Source organism: Pteropus medius, unplaced genomic scaffold, assembly GCF_902729225.1.
Source record: "Pteropus medius unplaced genomic scaffold, Ma_sr-lr_union100, whole genome shotgun sequence".
In the NCBI taxonomy this organism is placed as follows: domain Eukaryota; kingdom Metazoa; phylum Chordata; class Mammalia; order Chiroptera; family Pteropodidae; genus Pteropus; species Pteropus medius.
In genome coordinates this window covers 21,741,600-21,753,165 of record NW_024342471.1, presented here as the reverse complement: position 1 = coordinate 21,753,165, position 11,566 = coordinate 21,741,600, and the positions used below count along the sequence as shown (strand labels likewise).

General features: G+C 40.0%; 2 long non-coding RNA genes across 4 annotated transcripts in view; one reads left to right on the top strand and one right to left on the bottom strand.

Annotated features, from left to right (window-relative positions):
• Positions 1–1,340: 1,340 nt before the first annotated feature.
• LOC120603840 (uncharacterized) lies at positions 1,341–4,639 on the bottom strand. Its single transcript, XR_005653189.1, has 2 exons — positions 2,730–4,639; positions 1,341–1,537 (listed from the first exon to the last, which is right to left on the bottom strand). It is a non-coding gene; the product is annotated as an uncharacterized LOC120603840 (long non-coding RNA).
• Positions 4,640–4,778: 139 nt separating this feature from the next.
• Positions 4,779–11,566, top strand: part of LOC120603839 (uncharacterized) — a 10,046-nt gene continuing 3,258 nt past the window's right edge. Inside the window, exons 1-4 of one of the 3 annotated variants that reach the window (XR_005653188.1) lie at positions 4,779–4,891; positions 5,615–6,140; positions 6,727–6,849; positions 10,216–11,366. This is a non-coding gene — a long non-coding RNA (uncharacterized LOC120603839). Of the gene's footprint in view, positions 6,141–6,726; positions 6,850–10,215; positions 11,367–11,566 lie in introns of those variants that run through there. The other 2 variants (XR_005653187.1, XR_005653186.1) reach the window with 2 other exon arrangements.

Sequence of the window (11,566 nt, the reverse complement as noted above, 5' to 3'; positions counted from 1 at the left end):
TCCCGGAGACTTTTTCTTAGAAAACTGTTTTCGCCTCCTGGGCTCTGCGCACATGGTTTCCTACATAATATTAAACAGCAACGTTCTAGGGTCCCACATTCTGGTATGCTCCAGACTCACAAAGCACATTTTCAAACACACACACACTTTACACACACACACACACACACACACACACACACACACTCTGTTGGGGTGAGAGGAGAGATGCTAATTGTCTGCTGGCAAAATAAAAAAACAACTTTAACTTTTAATTTATCGCTTTCTTCTTTTTTTTTTAGACAGCTTAATTGAGATATAATTTACATACCATAAAATTCAATCGTTTAAGTGTGTCATGCAATGGTTTTCAATTTATTTACCAAGTCGTGTATTGGCTGTTTCTTTTTGAAAATGGAGCCAGCGGGTGAACGTTCTGACCCCTGGCACACCCTCCGCGCTTTGAAAGGTGACATCTAAATAGCAGAGAGCAGATTCTGTTTCACCCCCCCAAAATAGTTGTCTTTTTCATTACGCCATTTACAACTTACTTCCTGTGTTTTCATTCTGAGCTGCTCAGGGCCTGCTGCTTAGAAGCTATGTTGATTAGTTTTTACGCCGTTAAGAAGTTGCTTTTGTGTTGGAGGAGTTTTCTGTTTGTTTGCTTTTCTTAGTGTTTAGTTAGAGCTCTCAGGTCTTTGCTTTAGCTGCGGAGCTAATTATAGAGACTTGAAATGTATCTTTGTGGCATGGAGACTGTACAGAAATATTTGGTTTTTAGAACTAAGCTTAAACGCTCATAGCATTCTGACTTTTGAGATTGATAAAAAGGAAGATACTTAGAAATTTCAATAGGGCACAGAGCCCTAGAACTTTTTCCTGATATTAAAATCTTAATGTATATCTTGGCCGTGACTTCTCTGAGTCTCTATTTCCTCGTTTGACGAGCAGGAATTAAAATAACCACCCCTGGAGATTTGCCTGAGGATTGCATGAGATAATTCATGTGAGAACACCTAGAACACAATCAAATCTTTTTAAATGTATAAATGTACATTGAATATGCATCTTAAAGAAATTCACTAATGGTATAAGAATTCTATTTCTGGCAAGGTATATTAAAAAAAAAAAAAGCAGCGTGCAGGCTGTTAGAGAAGTATGTACTGGTTTAACCTTTCAGTCACCAATAAGTAATGAGGCTTGCTGTGTGCCAGGCACTGGGGATTGAATGGTGGATATAGTTGTACAAATAAATATCTAAGTACAAACTGTGCAAAGGTGGTGGCAGAAACTCTTCTGGGGGTGTGTGTGTGTGTGTGTGTGCGTGTGTGCGTGTGTTTGAAACAAGTTAAAAGAATGTGTATTTTGCTAGTAAATTTATGTGTATAGACATAGAAAAAATTTCGGGAATAACTGGTTACAAGGGTTTCTTTTTGTGAAAGAAACCAGAAAAGTCCACAGGAGAATGTCTTCTACTTTTTGTGCCATAATATTCTACAGCATTTGATATCAGCAGGGCTTCTCTGAGAGTCCGTTTGTATTTTCATTAGACTTTTCTCTATTAAAAAACAAACCCCATTATTTAAGATGAATACAGTGTTAACGGCTTGCAATATTTAACTCATCATGCCAAACCAGTTAAATGGTAAATATAAGATTATTACACCTAAAAAGAAAAGGTCATTTATATAAGCGCAAGAATTCATCAGCCCACACCAAATTATTACCAGCCCACTGGTACCCACAGAGTTTGCCCAGACAATAACACTTTCATTCAGTAGATATTTATGGAGCTCCTACTGTGTATCGCACGTTGTTTTGAGTGCTGGTAGATAAAACAAAGCCTTCAGGAGTCACGGCATAAATTCTAGTTGTAGGAAACAGTAAACCAAATATATAATACATATTCTATAGTAATATATAGTAATCTAAGGCTGTGAAGAAGGATTTAAGCATGGCTGGGAGCTGAGTGACCAGGGGAGATGGATGTGCTTTTTCTTTGTTATATAGGATACATTTTGTAGTGGCATCCACTATAGAAGGCAATCAGGAGGCCTGCCTGAGGAGGCGTCATTTTAGCATGGAATGAGCCATGCAGATAAATGAGGGAAGAATGTTCTCTGCCGGAAAGACCAGTAAAGTCTTTGAAATGGGACAGCTGGAAACCAGTAAAGCTTAGCAGTGAGCCCACGACCATTATACTAGTCTGTCCACTTGTCATAGTGTTCAAACATTTCATAATTTAAAACTTACTTTTAAAAAAGTAAAAATTAAACACTGATAGCTTTATTATCTTTGTGCATTCAGGAATCAGTTTACTTGGTTCTGGGCATTGCTTCTTTTTAAGATATTTAATAAAAATAGTCAATGTGAGCGATATCTACTAGAAAAACAAAGATATATATAGCGAAATAGTTTTAAACTTCTGATAGCCATATTCGTTCACAGTCATTACGATATACTTTTCCCCATTATCCTGAGAGTATCACATGGAATATATATGTATTTTATTATTACCATTTTTGCATGCATGTATATTATTAATGCCCATTTTTATGCACTGAAAATTAAAATAGTAAATATGATCCCAAGGTTGTAAGGAAAAGGAGTCTGGGACATGTCGTTTGCAGCCTACTCTAGCTGCTTACCAGTAGGAGGGGGACTGTGATAAGGGAATGTGATCAGGTACTACTTAAAATCACAAGAAAAAAACTAATAAAAACAAAAAACGATCACGAATCTTTGCTCACCGTCTGATCATGCGTCTCGGAAGTCGCTCCCCACCGCGGTGCTCAGCTGTGACATGAAGGACCGGCTAATAAGTTATCTGTAAGTTCTCCGATTCATTCTCTCTCCCTCTGTCTCATAGTTTCAGTTCCAACCCTACGAATTCTGATTCAACTAACCGCTTCGTAACCAGTCATTTTCACTACAACTGGCTGAGCGCTAGTTTAATCTTCTCTTCCTTCTTCAATTAGGACCCTGCGGGTGGTTGATCCAGAACATAGTTCCCAACCAGAGGTGGTCCAACCTCCTCGCCCCCACCTTCCAGGGGACAGTTAATGGCACTGGACACAATTTTGCTGGTCATGACTATGACAGAAGTGGGTAGAAGTCAGGGATGCTGGCAAACACCCTGCGGGGCACAGGACAGCCCCCCACAACGAAGAACGATCCAGTCCAAACATCAATAGCGCCGAAGATGAGAAATTGGAATCTAGAGAAATTGGAATCAACGAAGAAGGGAGAAAATGAGCAAAGGGCATTGTTTACTTACGACGTGTGTGGTGTGTCCCGCCTAAGAAATGACACGGCGACTTTTGTCTTTGTCGACGCTGTTTCTCTTCTATTGATTACTCTTTATCATTTGTGAAGACTTGGGTGTGGGGCTTAAATAACCCCGTGTCAGACCCAAGTACAATGGGACAAATGAAGACTTGAGGGCAAACGGAACCATGCGCCATAACTATAAGAGTATTCTTTGTTGCAAGACTTCGAAAAAGTCTTTAGATCCTTGGTCGAATTTAATCAGCATTTCGGTCATCTGCATATGACATCGAGCAGCAAAGTAAAATTTTCCCGAGTCCTTTGTTTCCAAATCAATGGGCAACAAAGGTTATCCCCACTCCATTCAAGCAATTTCAATGATTCTCAGATAAACGTGGGAGCAGTGGTCGAGCCATTTAAAATATACGGTGACATAAAGCATACTTATTAACCTTGTAAACATCTTATAAAAGTACAAGGGAAACTTTATGAAGACTATCCAAGTGTCCTTTTTCTATAATAATAGCCTTTGTCCTTTGAAATGTTCATGTCTATAAAATCGAATTGAACAGAACATCCTAGAAGAATGTTATTTCCAAGTCTTCTAGCAATGGAGCTGTTCAAACAGTACTTTTCAGTTTCTTAACGTTCAGAAAATCGCTTCCTCACACCAACATCAGTGCAGCTCACAAAAAGCACTTTGAACCCATGTATAACCAACTATCAAAAGGGATTCAAAACAAGGCTAATTGAACACTGAGTTTTTGAAGTTCTCAAATGACGATCCCAGGTTTTTTCTTGAAAACACCAACAGCGTCAGCTTGGCAGGAAGCGGGAATTAGACAAGAGAATTGATTGAGATCCACCTCCAAATTGGAGGAAAAAATGTCCAATAAGAAACCGAGGTTTGAAATCACCGTATGTTATATTATCCATCATCCAGATGGCCTCCAGCATTACTGCTTGGCGTGTGAGCTGCCAGCCGCTCCCCGAGAAATGTACCTGAGCAAGGGGAATGCGGCCTTTCCCAGGAAAAGCAAGCCTCTCATCTCTCCACCCACCTCTCTTTCCATCTCTCCGTTCGGTCTGCATGATTTGCAACCCGCTTCTGTGTTCCCAAAGCCAGTGAAACTGCGGTCTCCACTAAGGGGACTGAGGCCAAATACAGTCACTGCTTCACTGTATCTTTCTCTTTCTGAATCCTTCGAACCACTGATTTCCAATTTCTCTTTAATATACCAAGTGCAGGGAGGCAAAGGCAAGCTGGAAAACCACACGGGGGAGATTTCGCCAAGAAAAGAGCAGTCTAAATCCTTAGGCCTCACTCCAGCCTACAAAGACGAAGTGGCAGGAAACTACCAGAGATAATCGAATGAGCTCAGAGCCGGGTTTTTTTTTTTTCTTTTTTTAAAGGTGGTGAGTAGAATCTGGGAATTCTGCCCAGGAAAACCCAGTGAGAGAGAGAATTTATTCCTAAAATCCTGACGTTTGTTGCTGCCAGTGATTCAAAGTACATACCCGGAGACCAAAAAAAAAAAAAAAAAAAGTTGTCTAGCTGGTCCTGCTGCTTCTGCTGGCTACTATGGAAAGAAGTCAACAGAACCTTATCGGGTTCAGTTACGGCTGACTTGGACATTATTTTCAAGTAAATATTTATCATTTCAATGTTATTCCATTGCTGCCACTGCTGGCTTTGTGTTGGATTGACTGACACATTGTCTTGGAGGAAGCCGACTCCATAGCAACAAGCCTGAGAGGCCTGTGCTGCCACTGAGCTGTCCTTTCTGTGGCCACTGGGAGGGGGGTGGGGGAGTACCTGGCGACTATGGCCCGCTGGGGCTTTGCTGTTATCCTGTCACATTGCAGCTAAATTGAGAAACATTCCTCCTTTGGCCACTGGGCTCCTCCAGTGGTGTTTACTGATCACTGCGCATCTCAATGAATTCAACACACACACCAGCATTTTTCTTCCTTCTCTCTTCATTCAGGAAGTGGCCAGCCAAGCCCTGAGATTCTTTCTGCTCGGCTGATATAAACAAATTGCAGAGGAAGTCAAGTCAAACTTTCCCTTGCTTCTTTTGTTCTCCCAACTAGTAATTCAGAAAACGGAGCCAACTTTTCTTTTTTTTTTTTGGATGCCTTTTAAAGATTGCTCTTAACGGGAAAGGCAGAAACCCTCCTGTTTGTTTGGTTTTTTCCCTTAAACACAGATACTCCTAAACTGATTTTTTTTCCAAACCTGCAGAAATGCCCTGGAAAGTTTTTTTGGTTTTTTTTTTTAAGGTTGCTATTTAAGACTTTTCAAACCAAATTGTTCCCTTGACATTGCACAGTTACCTGATTGTTTTTCCCTTTGAATTTCAACCAGGAGAGCAATAAGGAGCTTTGCAGGGGCAGTGCTCTGAAGCCCTAATCCACAGCCAAGGAGAGCTAAGGGTCCCAATTCAATAAGGGTGACAATACAAGGCGTGCACCAGAGAGGAGACATCATATCTGTGTCATCTACAGATACTGCTCGAAAAATCATACATAATTAAGCCCTTCTCACAGTGGAGGCTACTTGAAGCTTTATCACTAGCTGGTAAGATTTCATCTCTGGATTTTACCGGTGGCCTCGAGAGTGAACGTTTTCAACCAGAGAGACCTGATGATCTGGGCGACACGCTTACCGCACCTGTTCTGGTCATCTAATAAAAGATGCTCCGCACTAAAAAAGGAAAGGAAAACAGAATGGAGCTGTATAACAAATATTTGTAGGGTGTCCCCGAGGTGGCTTCCCAGATGAGATGTTCTGTTCTATTAATCCTGGTGCAGCAAATAAAGAAGATGTGACAGGCACATGGACGTCTGCGTGCCCACCTTGCTTGTCTTCAGTTGGCCCTCTCTGGAAGCAGGTGGGTACTACTCTGAAGACAGCCCTATTTTCTAGTGAGGCATGTTAGGGTTCAAGTATAGCCTCAAGCTACTTACTGAGTCTCTGTATTCCCTTCTGTAAAATGAGGATGCATTGTAACATGGCAGTACTGTTTATATGGGTTAGTAACAATATGTATGGAGAGAGAGAGAGAGATAAAGAAATACATCTCACATCAAACCCCATGTGTGGCATATGTCAGGTTCTCGATTAAAAGGTAGTTATTATTAAAATTCAGAATGCCGTGTGACTTCTGGGTCAGGAAAAACAAACATTGATAGAATGTGAACTTTATAGTATTTGCAAAGTGACTCTATGTCAGAACATGTTTGCTCAGTCTTGATCGTCTCCCTCTTTATCTATAAATACATATATACCGTAGATATTTATAAACCAAAGGTATATAAGATCATTTATGCAAGTTGTATTTGTGTGTTATTGAATAAACAGTGGATGAAAGGAAAATGTGAAGTTCTGAGACCTGGCTTCAATTCACATTTTCTCTTATATTCCTTAAACTGTTTATTTCCTTGTCTTCATTCTCCTCGCTGTTGACTATTTTCCAGGCGTGTATTTCTCTTGAACAACAGCAGATGAGAAGATGATTTAATGTGCATTGCGGGAGAGACAGAGAGACAAACAGAAAACCCAGGGGCAGGGACTTGCTTGGAGGCCTCCAAGGTATGCAGGTCAGTGTTAGATGCTGTGTGCACCTCCGCACCCCATAACTGGTTCTGAAGCTTTGATGTCAAAAACATGCAGTACCTACAATGTTCCTGAATTTGTGTCAAGCAAATTAAGCTATCACGCATTGATGCAATTACAGTACATTTATAGAATTCAACAATCTCATTCAATAAACTTTATCAAATACCTACTGGGTGCCAGGAACTAGGATACAAAAAAGATTAGTCATCGGAGCTGGCTTGCCCAATATGAAAACTAGACACACACTTGAAGTACCAGAAAAGCAGGGACATCGCCACAACCCCTTCTTGCCTACCAAAGAAACCAACCAGAAAATTCAGAAGAGTTATTTCATTTCGACGTACACATATGTTTCTGTGTCTTTAAAAAAAATGACATTTCATTTTAGTTTGCTTTTGATTTTATTTTTTAATTGGGTACAGACCCTGAGATAGTGTGTATTATAGTTCAGAAAATACTCCTCCCCTGCTCCTACTTTGGGTGGAATACACTCCCCATCTCGACTGATGCTGGACCTGGTCACGTGCCTTTGATGGCTAAGAGGCTGCTGGCAAGCACCGTGCAAGCCGAGCTTTGAAATGTGTTTGCACGGCAGGTCTTGCTCTTCTGCTCTTCCGATATTTCTGTGAGAAGCACATGCCTGCTCATCCAAGGAGGATGAAAGACACCTAGAATGGACCTGGGCACAACCCACAACTTGAAGCCCAGCCCAACACAGTCTAGACCATCTGAAAACCAGCCAATGTGCAGATGCTTTCGTGAGATTAAATAATTACTGTTTTAAGCCACTGAGTTTGGGCGATTTGTTACATGGCATTATTATGACAAAAGCTGCCTGATGTAGGCCCCATAATATTTATAGGTCTTAATCTGGCCATGGGCCTACCAATACAGATACTAAAATAGGGAGGAAAGCAAATTTAATTTTTAAAAAATGCTTCAAATTCTTGCCTTACTGATTTGACTTTGTTATGTAAATCAAGGTCAATTATAGCCTTTCATGCACTAAATGAAACTTGAGTCTCATGATATTTAAATGAAGCAGTATATGTTTAAAGAATAAGAGGTATAACTTATTCAGCACTAGAGAAAGCTTTCATTCCACAAAGTGCTTCATTCCAAAAACACGTGTTCGCTTAAAGAGATACTAGTTATGCTCTTTTGAGTAAGACCTTGAAGATACGATATTGAATGTTAATAACTAACCTTTATCAATCATTCATTACCAGAGACCAGATGCCGTTCTTAGTGTTTTATCTACACCGACTTCTTGAATCCTCAAAACTTAATGTGCTGGTTACTATGACTGTCCCCATTTTACAGATGAGAAAAGTGAGGAGCCAAGAGGCTAAGTGACCTACCCAAGCTTCCACAATTTGTAAGGGACACAGCTGGGATCTGGGCCTACGCCGTCTGGTTTCAGAGCTCACACTCTTAACCCACCATGCTAAGAGGGAGACATGCTGAGTCTTTCTTGACGGGAAATTTACAAAGTAAAAGGGGCAACAGCTTTGAATAAGAAGACAAATCAATCGTTTCAAACCATGGGCTGGGCCATGATTGAAAAGAACAGGAAATAACGCTTAAGAATAATAGAGAAGACCTGGACTCGTTTGAGACAAGTGGCCAGAGACGCCTTCTCTAGTTAGGCGAGACTGTCTCAAGGATAAATATGATCAGACAAAAATATGGCTGGGAGAGAGAAAAATGGCCTGCACAAAAAAAATAGCAGGGAGAATGGTCTCGAAGAGATGCAGCTCAGTGTGTTTTAGGGACTGAAAAATGGCCATTGCTTCAGTGAAGCCGAAAGGGTACCTTACCCATTGCTTCAGGATAGTGGCTGGTCGACAGATTTTCTGTAAAGTGTCAAACGGTAAATATTTCAGGCTCTGTAGGCCATGTGGTCTCTGTCACAATTTACTCAAGTCTGACACTGTATGACAACAAAAGCAGCCATACACAATAAGTAAACAGAAGAGTATGTTAAAGGTCTAATAAAATGGCATGTATGGACACTGAAACTTAAATCTCAGTGTGACGATCCCACAAGTAGCAAGTCTATGTGTGAAGACACACAGGCTGTTCACATTTAGTGCATTTCCAACTTATCAGGTAACTACGTACGTTTGATGCATCTTCATCTTGGGACAACGGTGAGTTCTCTGTTGAATACAGCACAGGTCATACCAATAAAAGTAAGAGAGAATTTTGAATGAAAGTAATGACCAAGCAACTGGGTTATTTAATCATCGTATTAATCAGGATTCCCTAGAAAAAATAGAATGAATAGGATGTTTATGTATGGAAAGAGATTTATTGTAAGGGAATTGGCTTGTGCAATTATGGATGCCGACGAGTTCCACGATCTACCATCTGTAAGCTGCAGGGAGCTGGGGTGTCATTCATTCAGTCTAAGTTCAAAGGTTTGAGAACCAGGAGCGCAGAGGGCAGGAAAAGGTCCGTGTTCCAGCTCGGTCAAGCAGGAAGGGCCAGGCTCTACCTTCCTCTGCCTTTTTGTTCTATTTAGGCCCTCGACAGACGGGACAGAGCCCGCTCACACCAGGGATCAGAGTCCGCTGATTCCAACGTGAATCTCATTTGGAAACGTCCTCACAGACACAGCCAGAAATAACATCTAACCAATTTCTGGTCAACCGTGATTTAGTCAAGTGGACACATAAAATTAACCATTACGATTAATCTAATCTGATCAATGAGGAGGAGTAAATAATATGACTGCCCAGGAAAGAGAAGTAATGTTCTTGCTCAAGTGTTGGCATTGGTAAAAATTACATAAAACGCACGCTTCATCTTTACAAAGAGGAGAGCGACACCCACATGGCTGATGGGTGTCATCGTTCACAGCATATGTACGGTTCATCGCCGTCCAAGAAAACTTGAATTGCCTGAAATCTTAGAGGTCCTGTATGAAAAAAATTTGACAGATGTTTTCCCAAATTTGACACAATACTAAAAATTTACACCTCCTAATGAGTAGTAGAGTCAAAAGAAACTTTTCTAAATTGACAGTAATAAACTTATTTATCCATCCTCGTGGCAGAGAGACTGAATTCTCTTTCTAGGAGACTCTCTAGAGAAAATGGTAATCCAAAATCATTGTCATTTTAACTGGCCATCATAAAGTACGTGGCCAAAATATATAGTAAAAGTGTATTATAGGAAAAGTCAGGTAGTTAGTTAATTTTATAAAAAAGATGTTATTTGGGGGGATTTTTTGATGTTTGTGATATTTTTCAGCTTTTAAAATTGTATAAGTCATAGTATTTTTTCTTTTATTCTATATAAATATTTACTTTCATAATTTATCTTGTATTATTTTTCTTAAGGAAAGCCCCAAATTGTAAAACCTTCAAGGCCTAATAACCTGGAAGCAGTTCTGATTAGGTACCCACTATGCGAGCCAAGCACATCTGGATGCTAGAAACGTAACATCGAACAGAAAAGAACAGTAGTGGTTTTAAAATATATCCACAAATTCTTTGACACTACCCCCTTCCAAAGGCAGAGGCTATTATTTCCTCTCCCTCTGAGTGTAGGCTGGACCTAGTGACTTGTTTCTAAGGAGTAGAATGTTATGCAAATGACAGCAGGTGACATCCAAGAGTAGTCATAGAACAAATTGCCCTCTCCTTCCTATTCTTTCGCTCTGGAAGCCAGCTGCCAGTTCCTGAGAACATTCAAGCAGCATTCTGGAAAGATCCACACGGTGAGGAACTGAGGCCTCCAGCCAAGAAGCCATTTGAGTACACCATCTTGGAAGCAGAGCCTCGAAGGGGTCGGCAGCCTCCGTCATCATCTCGACTCTACCGCGACTACTTAGGAGAGTGTGACACGGAGCCAGAACCATCCATTCAAACTGCACTCAGTGATTTCTGACCCCGGAAACTGTCGTGAGATAAGGTATGTTTATTTTAAGCTGCTAAGCTTTGGGGTAATTTGTACACAGCAAGAGATAAATGACATACCAACAAAAGTCCTGTCTTTGTGACTCTTACTTTCTGATATTTGTTTCACAGGAATTTAATAAAGGATTTTTTTGAGAAACTGATAAATGAGTGAATGAAAGAAGTGTATCAATTATTATTATCCATTCATTCATTTATCAAATACTTATAAAATGGATGTCATGAACATTTAAACTTTTACTCTGTGAAAGACACTGTTAAGAGAACAAGACAAGCCACAAACCAGAGGAGATATTTGCAAACATATCTGACAAAGGATTTGTATACAGGACATGATTTTTTTGAAACTTTTAAAATTCAGTAAGAAAACGAGCCACTCAATATTTTTAAATGAGCAAAAGAATTGAACAGATACAAATAAGAAAATATACATTGATGACAAATAAGCAAATGAGACGTTCAAAATCTCTTTAGCCAACACAGTAAAATACCACTACAAACCTATGAGAGTGGCTACGGTTTTTAAAAAACGGACATATCGAATGCTAGCTTTCATAGAGTTCTTGTGAGAATCAAATAAAATAATGTGTGTGTGATACTGGGTGCATAATTTGTCCACAGTATGTGTATGATCAGAAATTTCAGAAGAAAATTAAGACCCGGTGCTTTGGATGAAGTCCTAGAAAAAAGAGAGAGGGACTAAAATTTTAATAAAATAGCAACATATAGGAGTTCGCCTCAAAAGAACTGATTTCTTTTCCTAAAAATTTCA